The 18,435-nt window shown below is 40.1% G+C and overlaps 1 pseudogene; it reads left to right on the top strand.

Annotated features, from left to right (window-relative positions):
* Positions 1-209: 209 nt before the first annotated feature.
* On the top strand, positions 210-8,955 carry LOC129540457 (heterogeneous nuclear ribonucleoprotein D-like pseudogene; annotated as a pseudogene).
* Positions 8,956-18,435: the final 9,480 nt, after the last annotated feature.

Raw genomic sequence — 18,435 nt, 5'->3', positions numbered from 1 at the left:
AAGAGTACTGGAGTAGATTGCCATTGCTACCTTTAGGAATTAGCTAACCCTGACAGGGATAGTTCCTCCAGGGCAAGTAAGGACCCAAGAAGTCAAAATATTAAAAAATTCAAGGAATGGGTCCTTCTGCCATCATTGTAAATTCAGCTCCATAAAATGCACCATCATCGCTGCTGCCTGGACTCAGGTTGAACACCAGCATCCCCACCATGCAGCATGTAAATAAGTATGATGACACAGAAGAATTTGCAGAGGACTGTGAAGAAAGCTGATTACCGAAGAATCGATGCTTTTGAACTGTGGTGTTGGAGAAGACTCTTGAGAGTTCCTTGGACTGCAAGGAGATCCAACCAGTCTATTCTAAAGGAGATCAATCCTGGGTGTTCATTGGAAGGACTGATGCTAAAGCTGAAACTCCAATACTTTGGCCACCTCATGTGAAGAGTTGACTAACTGGAAAAGACTCTGATGCTGGGAGGGATTGGGGGCGGGAGGAGAAGGGGAGGACAGAGAATGAGATGGCTGGATGGCATCACCGACTCGATGGACATGAGTTTGAGTGAACTCCGGGAGTTGGTGATGGACAGGGAGGCCTGGTGTGCTGTGATTCATGGGGTCACAAAGAGTCGGACACGACTGAGCGACCGAACTGAACTGAACAAGATCAACAGTAAGGATCAGTAGGATGATAGTAAAATATTTATTGGAGCCTTGAGTTGGTATACAAGCAAGAAAGACCTGACTGAATACTTATCTCACTTGGTAAGCTGTAGACTGCATATTCAAAACAAATTCAATTACTTGAAGATCAAGAGGACCTGGATTTGTGCTTTTCAGAGATGCTGCTAGTGTTAATAAGACTTTGGAAGTGAAAGAACACTAACTAGATGCAAACTGATAGACCGCCCCCCCCCGCCAAAGTCAATGCTTTAAGAGGCAAGGAATCTCCTAAAAAGATTTTTGTGGGTAGGTTGAGCCCAGATACATCTGAAGAACAAATTAAAGAATACTTTGGAAATTTTCGAGGGGTTGAAATATCGAACTCCCCATGGATACAAAAATAAATGAAAAAAAGGGATTTGTTTTATTACATATAGAGATGAAGAGCCAGTAAAGAAATTGTTAGAAAGCACATGTAATCAAATTGGTTCTGTGATGACTAAATTAAAAAAAAAAGCACAACCCAAAGAGATGTACAAGCAGCAATAGCAACAGGAGGAAGGGGAGCTGCAGCTGGTGGACCAGGTGGTACTAGGATCATGGTGGACATCAGGGCCAGATCAAAAACCAAATATTATGATGAAAGATATGGAAGTTACAAGACTGCCTACAATATTGTCATTTATAGAAAAATACACTTGATCATTCAGGTGATAATCAGAATATATGAGAAATATGTATTTGGTCTTCATCCATAGTTCCTGTCTTTCAGTTCCCTAAACCCTTTGAGTTCACTGAGTGATAAGAGCACTGAGATAACATTTGGTCTCTTGTCCTCAGTTCCTGAAAATGCTTCAGGGAAAGCCAAAACAATCTTGAGGAAGGAAAAACAGCTAGAGGAACCAAGTTCCCTGACTTCAGACTATACTACAAAGCTATAGTCATCAAAACAGTGTGGTACTGCACAAAAATAGAAATATAGTTCAGTGGAACAAGATCAAGAGCCCAGAAAAAAACCTACGCACCCATGGTCAATTAATCTATGATGAAGGAGGCATGACTACATAATTTTGAAAAGACAGTCTCTTCAACAAATGGTGGTGGGAAAACTGGACAGCAACATGGAAAAAAATCAAATTAGATCATTCTTTAATACCATACAAAAAGTAAGCTCAAAATGGATTAAAGACCTAACGGTGAGACTGAGCACTATAAAATTCCTAGAGGAAAACATATACAGAGCACTCCTAACATAGATGGCAGCAGTATCTTTTAAAATTTATTTTCTAGAATAATGGAAATAAAAAACAAAAATAAATAAGTGGGACTTAATTAAGCCTAAAAGTTTTGGCACAGCAAAGAAAACCATAAACAAAAGACAATCCACAGACTTGGAGTAAATATTTGCAAATGATGTAACTGATGAAGGATGTCTCCAAAATATACTAACAGCTCATGAAACTTAATATCATCCAAACAAACAATCCAATCAAAAAATGGGCAGAAGACCAAAATAGACATTTCTCCAAAGAATACATACAGACGGCAAAGAGACACATGTAAAATGTTCAGCATTGCTAGTTATTCAGTTCAGTTCAGTTCAGTTCAGTTCAGTCGCTCAGTCGTGTCCGACTCTCCGCCACACCATGAATCACAGCATGCCAGGCCTCCCTGTCCATCACCAACTCCCGGAGCTCACTCAAACTCATGTCCACAGAGTCGGTGATGCCATCCAGCCATCTCATTCTCAGTCGTCCCCTTCTCCTCCCGCCCCCAAACTTTCCCAGCATCAGAGTCTTTTCCAGTGAGTCAACTCGTCGCATGAGGTGGCCAAAGTATTGCAGTTTCAGATTTAACATCAGTCCTTCCAATGAACACCCAGGATTGATCTCCCTTAGAATGGACTGGTTGGATCTCCTTGCGGTACAAGGGACTCTCAAGAGTCTTCTCCAACACCACAGTTCAAAAGCATCAGTTCTTTGGCGATCAGCTTTCTTCACAGTCCAACTCTCACATTCATACATGACCATGGGAAAAATCATAGCCTTGACTAGACGGACCTTGGTTGGCAAAGTAATGTCTCTGCTTTTTAATATACTATCTGGGTTGGTCATAACTTTCCTTCCAAGGAGTAAGCATCTTTTAATTTCATGGCTCCAATCACCATCCGCAGTGATTCTGGAGCCCAAAATATCAAAGTCTGACACTGTTTCCACCGTTTTTCCATCTATTTCCCATGAAGTGATGGGACCAGATGCCATGATCTTCGTTTTCTGAATGTTGAGTTTCAAGCCAACCTTTTCACTCTCCTCTTTCACTTTCATCAAGAGGCTTTTGAGTTCCTCTTCACTTTCTGCCATAAGGGTAGTGTCATCTGCATATCTGAGGTTATTGATATTTCTCCCAGCAATCTTGATTCCAGCTTGTGCTTCTTCCAGCCCAGCGTTCCTCATGATGTACTCTGCATATAAGTTAAATAAGCAAGGTGACAATATACAGCCTTGATGCACTCCTTTTCCTATTTGGAACCAGTCTGTTGTTCCATGTCCAGTTCTAACTATTGTTTCCTGACCTGCATACAGGTTTCTCAAGACGCAGGTCAAGTGGTCTGGTATTCCCATCTCTTTCAGGATTTCCCACAGTTTATTGTGATCCACACAGTCAAAGGCTTTGGCATACTCAGTGAAGCAGAAATAGATGCTCTTCTGGAACTCTCTTGCTTTCTCCATGATCCAGCGGATGTTGGCAATTTGATCTCTGGTGTCTCTGCCTTTTCTAAAACCTGCTTGAACATCTGGGAGTTCACGGTTCACATATTGCTGAAGCCTGGCTTGGAGAATTTTGAGCATGACTTTACTAGCGTGTGAGATGAGTGCAATTGTGCGGTAGTTTGAGCATTCTTTGGCATTGTCTTTCTTTGGGATTGGAATGAAAACTGACCTTTTCCAGTCCTGTGGCCACTGCTGAGTTTTCCAAATTTGCTGGCCTATTGAGTGCAGCACTTTCACAGCATCATCTTTCAAGATTTGAAACAGCTCAACTGGAATTCCATCACCTCCACTAGCTTTGTTCGTAGTGATGCTTTCTAAGGCCCACTTGACTTCACATTCCAAGATGTCTGGTTCTAGGTGAGTGATCACGCCATCGTGATTATCTTCATCATGAAGATCTTTTTTGTACAGTTCTTCTGTGTATTCTTGCCACCTCTTCTTAATATCTTCTGCTTCTGTTAGGTTCGCACCATTTCTGTCCTTTATCGAGCCCATCTTTGCATGAAATGTTCCCTTGGAATCTCTAATTTTCTTGAAGAGATCTCTTGTTTTTCCTATTCTGTTGTTTTCCTCTATTTCTTTGCATTGATCGCTGAGGAAAGCTTTCTTATCTCTCCTTGCTATTCTTTGGAACTCTGCATTCAGATGCTTATATCTTTCCTTTTCTCCTTTGCTTTTCTCTTCTCTTCTTTTCACAGCTATTTGTAAGGCCTCCTCAGACAGCCATTTTGCTTTTTTGCATTTCTTTTCCATGGGGATGGTCTTGGTCCCTGTCTCCTGTACAATGTCACGAACCTCCGTCCAGAGTTCATCAGGCACTCTATCTATCAGATCTAGTCCCTTAAATCTATTCCTCACTTCCACTGTATAATCATAAGGGATTTGATTTAGGTCATATCTGAATGGTCTAGTGGTTTTCCCTACTTTCTTCAATTTAAGTCTAAATTTGACAATAAGGAGTTCATGATCTGAGCCACAGTCAGCTCCTGGTCTTGTTTTTGCTAACTGTATAGAGCTTCTCCATCTTTGGCTGCAAAGAATATAATCAATCTGATTTTGGTGTCGACCATCTGGTGATGTCCATGTGTCGAGTCTTCTCTTGTGTTGTTGGAAGAGGGTGTTTGCTATGACCAGTGCGTTCTCTTGGCAAAACTCTATTAGCCTTTGCCCTGTTTCATTCCGTGCTCCAAGGCCAAATTTGCCTGTTACTCCAGGTGTTTTTTGACTTCCTCCTTTTGCATTCCAGTCCCATAGAATGAAAAGGACATCTTTTTTGGGTGTTAGTTCTAAAAGGTCTTGTAGGTCTTCATAGAACCATTCAACTTCAGCTTCTTCAGCATTACTGGTTGGGGCATAGACTTGGATTACTGTAATATTGAATGGTTTGCCTTGGAAACGAACAGAAATCATTCTGCCATTTTTAAGATTGCATCCGAGTACTGCATTTCGGACTCTTTTGTTGACCATGATGGCTACCCCGTTTCTTCTAAGGTATTCCTGCCCACAGTGGTAGATATAATGGTCATCTGAGTTAAATTCACCCATTCCAGTCCATTTTAATTCACTGATTCCTAGAATGTCGATGTTCACTCTTGCCATCTCCTGTTTGACCACTTCCAATTTGCCTTGATTCATGGACCTAACATTCCAGGTTCCTATGCAATATTGCTCTTTACAGCACCGGACCTTGCTTCTATCATCAGTCACATCCACAAATGGGTATTGGTTTTGCTTTTGATCTATCCCTTTATTCCTTCTAGAGTTACTTCTCCACTGATCTCCAGTAGCATACTGGGCACCTACCAACCTAGGGAATTCCTCATTCAGTAGCCTATCATTTTGCCCTTTGATACTGTTCAAGAAATGTCTATTAAGGGTTTTTGCCCATTTTTGAATTATATTGCTTTTCTTGTTGTTGAGTCATAAGCTTATAAAAATTAAATGTATGTTTCAACTGAATTTTTATTGCTTGTTCAGTTTAAAACATTTTAATTTTGAGAAATAGTTTTAAAAATTTGGAACACATATTTGAGACAATTTCTGAAGTCCAGTTTAGAATTTTCTTTTCTGGGACTTACCTGGTTGTCTAGCGCCTATGACTTCATGCTCGCATTGCAGGGGGTCTGGGTTTAATCCCTGGTCAATGAAGTATATCCCACATGCTGCAACTAAAAATTCCAGCATCCTGCAAAGACCCTGTGTGCCTCAACTAAGACTGGACGTAGCCATATAAATAGTTTAAAAATAAATAAAATTTCTGTTCCAGAGAGACACTGAAATATTCTATTCCAATCCTAATCTTGGTGAGAGTCCAGCATGATTAGCAAACACAAGGATCAATATGTTATTCCTGGAAAGAAGGACAGGCCAGCTGAGCAGTGGGTGGGGCTCTCCAGGTTCATCTTCTAATCTGGGCTCCCTCCTCCCTCTTCTTTCTCTGGAACCTGCAGACCGTTTAACACAACAAGTTTCATTCAGGCATGTTTTTGTTGACTGAAGGTCCTTTTGATACTGTTTGGGAAGCTGACACTTAGGTTCAGTTCAGACCAGTAGCTCAGTTGTGTCCAACACTTTGTGACCCCATGGGCTGCAACACGCCAGGCTTCCTTGTCCATCACCAACTCCCGGAGCTTGCTCAAATTCATGTCCACTCAGTCAGTAATGCCATCCAACCATCTCATCCTCTGTCGTTCCCTTCTCCTCCAGCATTCAATCTTTCCCAGCATCAGGGTTTTTTCCATTGAGTCAGTTCTTCACATCAGGTGGCCAAAGTATTGGAGTTTCAGCTTCAGCATCAGACCTTTCAATGAATATTCAGGACTGATTTCCTTTAGGATGGACTGGTTGGATCTCCTTCCAGTCCAAGGGACTCTCAAGAGTCTTCTCCAACACCACAGTTCAAAAGCATCAATTCTTCCGTGCTCAGCTTTCTTTATAGTCTAACTCTCACATCCATACATGACTACTGGAAAAACCATATCTTTGACTAGACAGACCTTTGTTGGCAAAGTAATGTCTCTGCTTTTTAATAAGCTGTCTAGGCTTTTCTTCCAAGGAGCAAGTGTCTTTTGATTTCATGTTGGGGAAATTTTCAACTATAATCTCTTCAAAAATTTTCTCATACCCTTTCTTTTTCTCTTCTTCTTCTGGGACCCCTACTACTCAGATTTTTTTGTGTTTGATATTGTCCCAGAGGTTTCTGAGACTATTCTCAGTTCTTTTCATTCTTTTTAACTTTATTTTGTTCTTCAGAAGTTATTTCCACCATTTTATCTTCCAGGTCCCTTATTCATTCTTTTGCTTCAGATATTCTACTATTGATTCCTTCTAGGGTATTTTTAATTTCAATAATTGTGTTGTTTGTCTCTGTAGGTTTATTCTTTAATTCTTTTAGGTCTTTGTGAATTGATTCTTGCATTTTCTTCATTTTGTTTTCAAGGGTTTTGGTCATCTTTGCTATCATATTCTGAATTCTTTTTCATGTAGTTTGCCTATTTCCTCTTCATTTATTTGGACTTCTGTGTTTCCAGTTTGTTCCTTCATTTGTGTAGTATTTCTCTGCCTTTTCATTTTTTTTTTAAAATTACTGTATATGAGCTCTCTTTTCCCAGGCTTCAAGGTTGAATTTTTTCTTCCTTTTGGTTTTTGCCCTCAGTTTAGTCCAGTGGTTTGTGTAAGCTTCCTATAGGGTGAGATTTGTGCTGAGGTTTTATTTTTGTTGTTGTTGTTTGTTTGTTTGTTTATCCTCTGATGGGCAAGGCTGAGTGAGGTGGTCATCCTGTCTGCTGATGATTGGGTTTGTATTTTTGTTCTGTTTGTTGTTTAGATTGCTTAGATGCGGCATCTGCACAGGGTGCTACTGGTGGTGTTCGAGTGGCTTCCTTTGTGTGAGTTCTCACTGTCTGATACTCCCTAGGGTTACTTTTCTGATTGTCTAGGGTCTTAGAGTCCGTGCTCCCACTCCAAAGTCTCAGGGCTGGATCTTTGTCCAGGAGTGATGTTCCACAAGTGGTTTATTGTGGCATTAAGTGAGATTAAAACAGATATCCAAAAATAAGAAACCAAAGATGAACCCTAGACAAATGGCAGTTACAAAATCAGGCAAGTAATAATTAAAATAATGGACTATGCACATATACATATACACCCATGGGCAAAGTCAAAAGAGTCCAACAAAAATAAAGTACAGTAGATTGATCTGGCAAACAAAGGAAATAAAAAAATCATATTTACCAGTTAAGAAGAAAACTAACTGAAGCACAAACTGGAAAACAAAATTAAAGCAAGGTGTCACATGGGGAATAAAGCAATGAAGACAAAATTAACAAATATGTTGAGAGGAAAGGAAAGAAAGAAAAGAAAGAAAGACTAGATATGCAAAGTTAAATAGAGGTAGATGAAGAAGGTTTATATATATTAAAGATTAACTGCAAGGGGAAAAGAACAGTAGGAAAGGCAAACAAAGGAATAAATGTAGAAAAAGTTTAATAGGTTTAAAAAAATTAAAAATATAAAAAGCAGAAATAAAAAAACGAAGAAGAAAGAAAAAAAAAAAAAAAAAGGAAAACTTCACAGGACTGCAAAAGCCCAACATAGAGGCAGAGGTTTATAACAACAATAAAAAGTGTGACTGAATATACATATATACCTATACACCCATAAGCAAAATCAAAACAGTCCAACAAAAATAAAGTATAGTAGATTGACCTGGATAATAAAGGAAACCAAAAAGTATATCTATCAGAACAAAACTAACTAAAGCACAAACTGGAAAACTAAACTAAAGCCAGGTGCCAATTGGGGAATAAAGCAATGAAAAAAAAACAAAAACAAAAAACTAACAAATACGTTGAGAGGAAAGGAAAGAAAGAAAGAATGGAGATACAATGTCAAATAGATGTAAATAAAGAAGATTTACATACATTAAAGATCAATTGCAAGGGGGAAAGAATAGGAGGAAAAGAAAACAAAGGGATAAATGTAGAAAAAATAATAATAGGTTTGAAAACTTAAAAATTAAAATTAAAAAAAAAGAGAGAGAAAAAAAGAAAAGCTCCACAGAGCTGCCAAAACCCAATGTAGAGGCAGAGGTCTATAACAATGATAAAAAATGTGACTGAGGGAAAAAAAAAGCTCAAAAGCTTAATAAGATTTCATAGTGCCAATAAAACCAACAACTACAACAGAGGGGGAAAAAAAGGGGAAAAAAAAGAAAAAAAATTCCAAAAGAATCTACAGAACAAGTCAAAACATAAGAATAATAAATGCTTTTGTTGAGTCACTGCTGTCAGAGTCGTTTCCCTCTCTGGGAGTCACAGTCCATCTCACTTCCCTAGGATGCCCTCCAACACTGTGCTGATCTCTGGACCTGCTGTGAGGGCAGCTCATATTGTAATCTGGTCCTACTCCTGTGTCCACAGCTATCAGAACCTCCTTTGTGGGAGCTCTCAATGACCTTTTGTATATTCCACAGGCACAGAACCTTCCTAGTCGATTGTCTGGATTTAATCGGCAGCCCCAGTGAGTGTTGAGCATGAAGATGGTGCAGCTGCTTATATTGCAGGGACCCTGGCGGTGCCAAGTGTGTGGGGACATGGACTGCCTCTGCCGTAGGAGTTATGGTCCTGTCAGAGTCTTTTTTTGAGCCTTTTGTATGCAGAGTACATCATGAGGAACGCTGGGCTAGAAGAAGCACAAGCTGGAATCAAGATTGCCAGGAGAAATATCAATAACCTCAGATATGCAGATGACACCACCCTTATGGCAGAAAGTGAAGAGGAACTCAAAAGCCTCTTGATGAAAGTGAAAGAGGAGAGTGAAAAAGTTGGCTTGAAGCTCAACATTCAGAAAACAAAGATCATGGCATCTGGTCCCATCACTTCATGGGAAATAGATGGAAAAACAGTGGACACAGTGTCAGACTTTATTTTTTTGGGCTCCAAAATCACTGCAGATGCTGATTGCAGCCATGAAATTAAAAGACGCTTACTCCTTGGAAGGAAAGTTATGACCAACCTAGATAGCATATTAAAAAGCAGAGACATTACTTTGCCAACCAAGGTCCATCTAGTCAAGGCTATGGTTTTTCCCATGGTCATGTATGGATGTGAGAGTTGGACTGTGAAGAAAGCTGATCGCTGAAGAATTGATGCTTTTGAACTGTGGTGTTGGAGAAGACTCTTGAGAGTCCCTTGTACCGCAAGGAGATCCAACCAGTCCATTCTAAGGGAGATCGATCCTGGGTGTTCATTGGAGAGACTGATGCTGAAGCTGAAACTGCAATACTTTGGCCACCTCATGGGACGAGTTGACTCACTGGAAAAGACTCTGATGCTGGGAAAGGTTGGGGGCGGGAGAAGAAGGGGACGACAGAGAATGAGATGGCTGGATGGCATCACCGACTCTGTGGACATGAGTTTGAGTGAGCTCCGGGAGTTGGTGATGGACAGGGAGGACTGGCGTGCTGTGATTCATGGGGTTGCGGAGAGTTTGACACGACCGAGCGACTGAACTGAACTGAACTGAACTGAACTGTAGCTGGTGATCAGAAGGCCTCTTTGGCCAGTCTTTCTCCAAAGCTCTGCCTGTTTAGGCACTTAGAGGGTTCCCTTGCCTGGGGCCCTTCTCTGTTGTTTGGCGCGTCAGGCACATAGAGTGGTCCCCCTGGTCTGGGTCCTACACTGTAGATTGGCACATTCGTCACTTAAAAGAGTACCCTGGGTGGTGTCCTGCTCTGTAGTTCAGTGCGTCAGACATTTGATGGGCCAGCCTCTCTATTGTTCAGCTGCTGATGCTGGCGTGTGGTGAGGGAGAGGCTATGGTGGTGACTTCACCCCCTCCGTGTGACTCAGCAGTATCACCTTGCTTCCAGTTGCCCGGATTTTCTCCACAGGCATTTCCCACCACAGTCTCCTCCCTCACATCCCCTTGATCTGTCTCTCTGCAGTCAACAGCAGCCCTCGCCCTGGGATTGCTTCACAACCCATAAACTCCTGCTCCCAGCTGCTGTGTCTTCCCAGGGGACCTGTGTCCCTCCCTGGGGTATGTATGGCTGCCTCAAGAACTGTCTGATTCTCATTCCATTTAGGCTGCCACAGATCATCTGCTTCACTCTCAGCCTTAAATGCGTCTCCTCTGACTCAGATACCCCGATGTGGGGATCGGACCCCTGCTTCAGTTCCCCCACCCGCCGAGGGCAGGTCCACTCCTACTAACACTCCTGTTTTTCCCCCTAATTCCTTCATTCTACTGAGTTTTGCGTGGTTCTATATATTGTTTTCCACTAGTCAGGTACACGTGTCCGCTCTCAGCTGGTGTTCTGTATGCACTTCTGTGTCTGAAGGTGTATTCCTGATGTTTCCATGGAGAGAGATGTACTCCACGTCCACCTACTCCTCTGCCATCATCTCCTCCATCACTTTAGCTTTTAGAAATATTTAATATTGCCAAATAGCTCTTTAAAATTAGTTCTGCTAAAATTTTGTTATATTGCCAGAGAAAAGTCTTGCAATTTGAATGTATACCACCATGATAATTTATAGTGTGGGTAGGCATTGACTTTAAAAACTTAAAGACCAACTGTTGATCCCTGGAAGCCGGGACATTTTGGGCAGTAGTGGCATCCCCAGATCCTATTGTCATGAGCCCTCTTCTCTCCTCTCAAGCCCACAAGCCATTAGACACAAAGTCATAAGACTTCCAGCAGGAATGGCCCACCTCTGCAGGTGTGGGTGACTCCTGGGAATTTTGCAATTCTCATAATACATCACAGAAATATTACTAATGAAAAAGATTTAAGACAAAAGAACATAAAATTATTTTTGCAATTTTGAGGGCCCAAGTGAAATAAGTAACCTTGGGAGGTAGAGAATTAACTCACAAGCAGAGGTCAGATTCACTGATTTGATAATAATATATTGAGATTTTACCCAGACCAAGTTATGTGATAAATTCCAGAGGAAGGCAGGTAGATTTGAAAGCAGAGGGGAGTAACACTAATGCTTTATTCTTGTCAAGATCAGGGGTTGACAAACCATTGCCCATGACCTGCTTTTTATGGCCAGTGAGCTGAGCATGGGTTTACATATTTAAAGGCTGGGAATTCTCTGGTGGTCCAGTGGTTAGGTTTTCACTATCAAGGGCCCAGGTTGGGGAACTAAGATTCTGCAAGCCATGTGGCATGGCCGGGGAAACAGAAGTGATTACCATTATTTCTAAATTATTTTCTAGGTTTAGTACAACTAAGATCAAGATTCCACAAAGTCACCATTGTTCAACTTCATTAATAATCGAAGAAATGCAGATGACAAGTTTGCTTTAAAAAAATTTTTGAAATTGACAAAAACATGATAAATTGTAGTTTCTAGTAGTGAACTCAACGCATCATTCCAATCCCAGTTTTTCCCCTTTCTTCTAATGTCAGTACAAAATGTTAAAATTCTCAGACTCCTTAGTATCTAGAGTTGCCATGATACAAGTGCGAGTGAGTAGAAGTCTAAATGTTCTTTGTTTATCCTTTATTCTTCTTTATCTCTGGAAACAGATAGGATGATTGGAGAGAGAGTAGCCATTCTGTGATCAGGAGGCTGAAAAAAAATTATGTGCAATAGAAGGTGAAGTAGGAATATCAAAGAAGTCAAGTACCCTCTTAAAGTAGTTGAGTCTCACACTAGTCCTTCATTGCCTACCCCTGGAATTTTTATTTTGTGATAAATAAATCCACTGAATTATTTAAGCTGCTGTGATAGGTTTTTCTATTATTTGAAGCCAAATATAATCCTTGACAACAGGTTCACGAAATGGACTCTTAGGAATGCCCTGGTGGTCTAGTGGTTAGGACATCATGCTTCCACTGAAGGGGGCATAGGTTCTATCCCTGGTTAAGCAACTAAGATCCCTCAAGCCACACAGTGAGGTAAAAAAGAAAAAAAAACAAACAAAAAACATTGGACTCTTTTAGGACAGATTGGTAGTTGCCAGAGGAGGAGTGGGGTGGGGGAGTGAAACAGATGAAGAGGATTAAGATGTACAAATTTCCAGTTATAAAAAAAGTAAGTCATGGGGATATAATGTACTTAGTCATAGGGATATAGTGTAGGGAATTTGTTAACTTTGTAAGGCAACAGATGGTAACTAGACTTACTGTGGTGACCATATTGCAGTGTACATAAATGTTGAATTGCTATGTTGTATACATAAAACTAATATAATATGTCAATTATGCCTCTTAAAAAAAGAGAAATAAATGGATCCTATAATTCTTTACAGGTAGAAACAAAAATTGACAGAAAGTTCCAGGTGGTCAATACATTAAAAGATGTTCATATATGTTCAGTTCAGTTCAGTTCAGTTGCTCAGTCGTGTCCGACTATTTGTGACCCCATGAATAGCAGCATGCCAGACCTCCCTGTCCATCACCAACTCCCAGAGTTCACTCAAACTCATGTCTATCAAGTCAGTGATGCCATCCAGCCATCTCATCCTCTGTTGTCCCCTCTCCTCCTGCCCCCAATCCCTCCCAGCATCAGGGTCTTTTCCAGTGAGTCAACTCTTTGCATAAGGTGGCCAAAGTATTGGAGTTTCAGCCTCAGCATCAGTCCTTCCAATGAACACTCAGAATTGATCTCCTTTAGAATGGACTGGTTGGATCTCCTTGCAGTCCAAGGGACTCTCAAGGGTCTTCTCCAGCACCACAGTTCAAAAGCATCGATTCTTTGGCGATCAGCTTTCTTCACAGTCCAACTCTCACATCCATACATGGTCACTGGAAAAACCATAGCTTCGACTAGATGGACCTTTGTTGGCAAAGTGATGTCTCTGCTTTTTAATACGCTATCCAGGTTGGTCATAACTTTCCTTCCAAGGAGTAAGCGCTTTTAATTTCATGGCTGCAATCAGAATCTGCAGTGATTTTGGAGCCCCCCCAAAGTAAAGTCTGACACTGTTTCCACTGTTTGTCCATCTATTTCCCATGAAGATGCCATGATCTTAGTTTTCTGAATGTTGAGCTTTAAGCCAACTTTTTCACTCTCCTCTTTCACTTTCATCAAGAGACTCTTTAGTTCTTCTTCACTTTCTGCCATAAGGGTGGTGTCATATGCATATCTGAAGTTATTGATATTTCTCCCAGCAATCTTGATTCCAGCTTGTGCTTCTTCCAACCCAGGGTTTCTCATGATGTACTCTGCATATAAGCTAAATAAGCAGGGTGACAAGATACAACCTTGATGCACTCCTTTTCCAATTTGGAACCAATCTGTTGTTCCATGTCCAGTTCTAACTGTTGCTTCCTGACCTGCATACAGGTTTCTCAAGAGGCAGGTCAGGTGGTCTGGTATTCCCATCTCTTTCAGAATGTTCCACAGTTTATTGTGATCCACACAGTCAAAGGCTTTGGCATAGTCAATGAAGCAGAAATAGATGTTTTTCTGGAACTCTCTTGCTTTCTCCATGATCCAGCAGATGTTGGCAATTTGATCTCTGGTTCCTCTATCTTTTCTAAAACCAGCTTGAACATCTGGAAGTTCATGTATTGCTGAAGCCTGGCTTGGAGAATTTTGAGCATGACTTTACTAGCATGTGAGATGAGTGCAATTGTGCGGTAGTTTGAGCATTCCTTGGCATTGCCTTTCTTTGGGATTGCAATGAAAACTGACCTTCTCCAATCCTGTGGCCACTGCTGAGTTTTCCAAATTTGCTGACATATTGAGTGCAGCACTTTCACAGTATCATCTTTCAGGATTTGAAATAGCTCAACTGGAATTCCATCACCTCCACTAGCTTTGTTCGTAGTGATGCTTTCTAAGGCCCACTTGACTTCACATTTCAGGATGTCTGGCTCTACGTGAGTGATCACACCATCATGACTATCTGGGTCGTGAAGATCCTTTTTGTACAGTTCTTCTGTGTTTCTTGCCACCCCTTCTTAATATCTTCTGCTTCTGTTAGGTCCATACCATTTCTGTCCTTTATCGAGCCCATCTTTGCATGAAATGTTCCCTTGGTATCTCTAATTTTCTTGAAGAGATCTCTGTCTTTTCCATTCTGTTTTTTTCCTCTATTTCTTTGCATTGATCGCTGAGGAAGGCTTTCTTATCTCTCCTTGCTATTCTTTGGAACTCTGCATTCAGATGCTTATATCTTTCCTTTTCTCCTTTGCTTTTCACTTCTCTTCTTTTCACAGCTATTTGAAAGGCCTTCTCAGACAGCCATTTTGCTTTTTTGCATTTATTTTTCTTGGGGATGGTCTTGATCCCTGTCTCCTGTACAGTGTCATGAACCTCCATCCATGGTTCATCAGTCACTCTATCTATCAGATCTAGTCCCTTAAATCTATTCCTCATTTCCACTGTGTAATCATAAGGGATTTGATTTAGGTCATATCTGAATGTTCTAGTGGTTTTCCCTACTTTCTTCAATTTAAGTCTGAATTTCAATAAGGAGTTCATGATTTGAGCCACAGTCAGCTCCTGGTCTTGCTTTTGCTGACTGTATAGAACTTCTCCATCTTTGGCTGCAAAGAATATAATCAATCTGACTTTGGTGTTGACCATCTGGTGATGTCCATGTATAGAGTCTTCTCTTGTGTTGTTGGAAGAGGGTGTTTGCTATGACCAGTGCGTTCTCTTGGCAAAACTCTGTTAACCTTTGCCGTGCTTCATTCTTTATTCCAAGGCCAAATTTGCCTGTTACTCCAAGTGTTTCTTGACTTCCTACTTTTGCATTCCAGTCCCCTATAATGAAAAGGACATCTTTTTTGGGTGTTTGTTCTAAAAGATCTTGTAGGTCTTCATAGAACCATTCAACTTCAGCTTCTTCAGCGTTACTGCTTGGGGCATAGGCTTGGATTACTGTGATATTGAATGGTTTGCCTTGGAAATGAACGGAGATCATTCTGTCGTTTTTGAGATTGCATCCAAGTACTGCATTTCGGACTCTTTTGTTGACCATGATGGCTACTCCATTTCTTCTAAGGGATTGCTGCCCAAAGTAGTAGATATAATGGTCATCTGAGTTAAATTCACCATTCCAGTCCATTTTAGTTCACTGATTCCTACAATGTCGCCCTTCACTCTTGCCATCTCCTGTTTGACCACTTCCAATTTGCCTTGATTCATGGACCTAACATTCCAGGTTCCTATGCAATATTGCTCGTTACAGCATCGAACCTTGCTTCTATCACCAGTCACATCCACAACTGGTTATTGTTTTTGCTTTGGCTCCATCCCTTCATTCTTTCTGGAATTATTTCTCCACTGTTCTCCAGTAGCATATAGGGCACCTACTCACCTGGGAAGTTCCTCTTTCAGTATCCTATCATTTTGCCTTTCCATACTGTTCATGGGGTTCTCAAGGCAAGAATAATGAAGTGGCTTGCCATTCCCTTCTCCAGTGGACCACATTCTGTCAGACCTCGCCACCATGACCCGTCCATCTTGGGTGGCACCACACGGCATGGCTCATTGAGTTAGACAAGGCTGTGGTCCATGTGATCAGATTGGCTAGTTTTCTGTGATTATATATTTAGTCCAAATCATGGTTCCTGAAATTCAACTGGCCCTTAGAAATTTATTCATATATCAGAGTTTTAATTTCTTTTAACTGAATACGAGTCATACAGACATTAATAAAGTACAGATAATAATAGTAAAGTCCTCACTTGTTGTTTTTATAAATATTAAATGAAATAGCATTACAGCCCTTAAAAGAGTGCCTGGATTGTGATAACTGCTTGATACGTGTTAACTATTATTGTATTCTTAAGAGTTTTGAAAAGTCTCCTTCAAGTCAGTTTTACTCAATTATTAAGAAGAGATTTTGGGACAATTTCGCTGAATAATCACTATACTGTGAATTGTGGTAAACTCTGAAACAGATGAAGACAATACACTCATTGAGCTGTGAGTACAGTGGGGGTGGAGAGTGAAGTCAAGGGGACGCAGGGAGAGACACACAAGTAAGCGCATTATTCAGACTCTACGAGTACACGGTTTTCCTACACAGTCTGAGAGATGAATGCATAAAAACATTATTAATTTAAGTTTTAGGACACACATGTATGAAGATGTAATTTTGTGACATCAGCAACAGAAAGGGGTGGGGGCAGAAGTATAAAGAAACAGTTGTATAATATTGAAGTTAAGCTGTTAAAATTCAAATATGGCATTATAACTTTAGCAGGTTACATGTAATCTTCATGTTGAGTGCAAATTAAATAGTATAAATATGCACAAAAGAAAATGAGAAAAAAATTGAAATGTTTCACTACAAAAAATTTAGTGACTGAACACAAAAGAAGACAGTAATGCAGGTGATGAGAAAGGAAAATCTTCTTTTTTTTCTTTTTAGTTGGAGGAGATTTGCTTTACAATGTTGTGTTGGTTTCGGCTGTACAACAACGGAGAAATGAAAACCTGTAAGGTATATAGAAAACAAAACAAAATGAAAGAAGTAAATCCCCACTTGTCAGTGATTACTTTAAATATAAAAGAATTAAATTTTCCAATAAAAAGACAGAGGTGGCAGAATGGATGTAAAAATCATGATCAGGACTTCCCTGGTGGTCTAGTGGTTAAGAATCTGCCTGCCAATGTAGGGGACATGGGTTCGATCCCTGGTACAGGAAGATACCACATTCCATGGAGCAGCTAAGCCTGTGTGCCACACCCACCGAAGCCCACACACCTAGAGCCTGTGCTCCACAAGAGAAGCCACCACAATGAGAAGCCCATACACCACAAGTAGAACGTAGCCCTTGCTCCCTGTGACTAGAGAAAACCTGTGAACAGCAGCAAAGACCCAGCACAGCCAAAAGTTAAAAAAAGTCATGGTCCAACTCTATGATGTCTCCAAAAGACTCATTTTAGATATGAAGATGCAAAGAGATTGAAAATGAATACAAGTGAAAGGCAGGAAAAAGATATTCCATGCAAATATTAATACTGATATCAGACAAAATGGATTAAAAAAAAAGTAGCAAGAGACAAAGGGCACTATACATTTATAAAGTTCAGTACAGCAAAATGATACTGCAATTATAAACATTTATGCAACTAATAACATACCATTATAATATATAAAGCAAAGATGGACATAACTGAGAGATAGATCTACAACAGGCATGAGGCCCAAAGGGAAAGAGGTCTGAAAGTTAATAACCAAACCAAAACAGCCCCTGAATTCTCCTTCCAAAGAGCAGAGGAACTTTCCTTTAACTCTCCCTCCTTTCATGAGCTTCTTGGAATGAAGAATTCCCTGTTAAGTTGGGATCCTTTCCTTGTTTTATAAAGTCCCTGGGGATTGCTGCTGGGTCTTTTAGGAGGAAAACCCAGTGGTGCCTCTGACCATATATTTTGCCCCATGGAGATGAAGACAGGTTTTCTCAGGACTAGACCAGGCTCAACACAGAATCATAACTTAGGACTTGTCACAAACTTTATTTACTTCTATGGAAAACAAGAAAAAGTTGTTACAAAATTAAAATAATATTTCCTATTAAAAATTAAAAATCAAAAATACAGCATATGTTTTCAGTATTATTTTACATGAAAGGTATTTTAACAAAACCAAAATAGAAAGGCCATAATCACAGAGTAAATGTAATTTTTTAGCTTGAATATATCTAGTTCCATAGAAAACCTATATTTTTGTTCTTATATTTTTTTATGTTGTATGCCTAACACTGTCATGACCTGCTCCAATCTTTAGATGACAATTTGTGAATCTTTGGTTTAGTACAAACCCCTCTCATGATCAAAAAGTGTGACATTATTCATACTCTGGAGACAGTGAGCTCTTCAAGAACAAATTTTTATCTCCCTTTTCCAGTGACAAACTCAATTACTTCCTTGCATATAATTTCATAATTTTAAGACAAGCTTTTATTATGTACCTGGTTTCATTGCATTTCAAATATTTATTTATCTTTTATGCAGTTCTTAAGAAAACGTTGGTTGTTTCACTTATTTGCTAAGCTAACATTTTCTATTTTGAAGACATGAAGGAA

This window comes from Moschus berezovskii, chromosome 4 (assembly GCF_049115385.1).
Source record: "Moschus berezovskii isolate FMDL1 chromosome 4, NW_MosBer_1.0, whole genome shotgun sequence".
Taxonomy (NCBI): domain Eukaryota; kingdom Metazoa; phylum Chordata; class Mammalia; order Artiodactyla; family Moschidae; genus Moschus; species Moschus berezovskii.
Note: the sequence above shows the minus strand (reverse complement) of the source record. Positions and strands in the feature narration are given on the sequence as shown.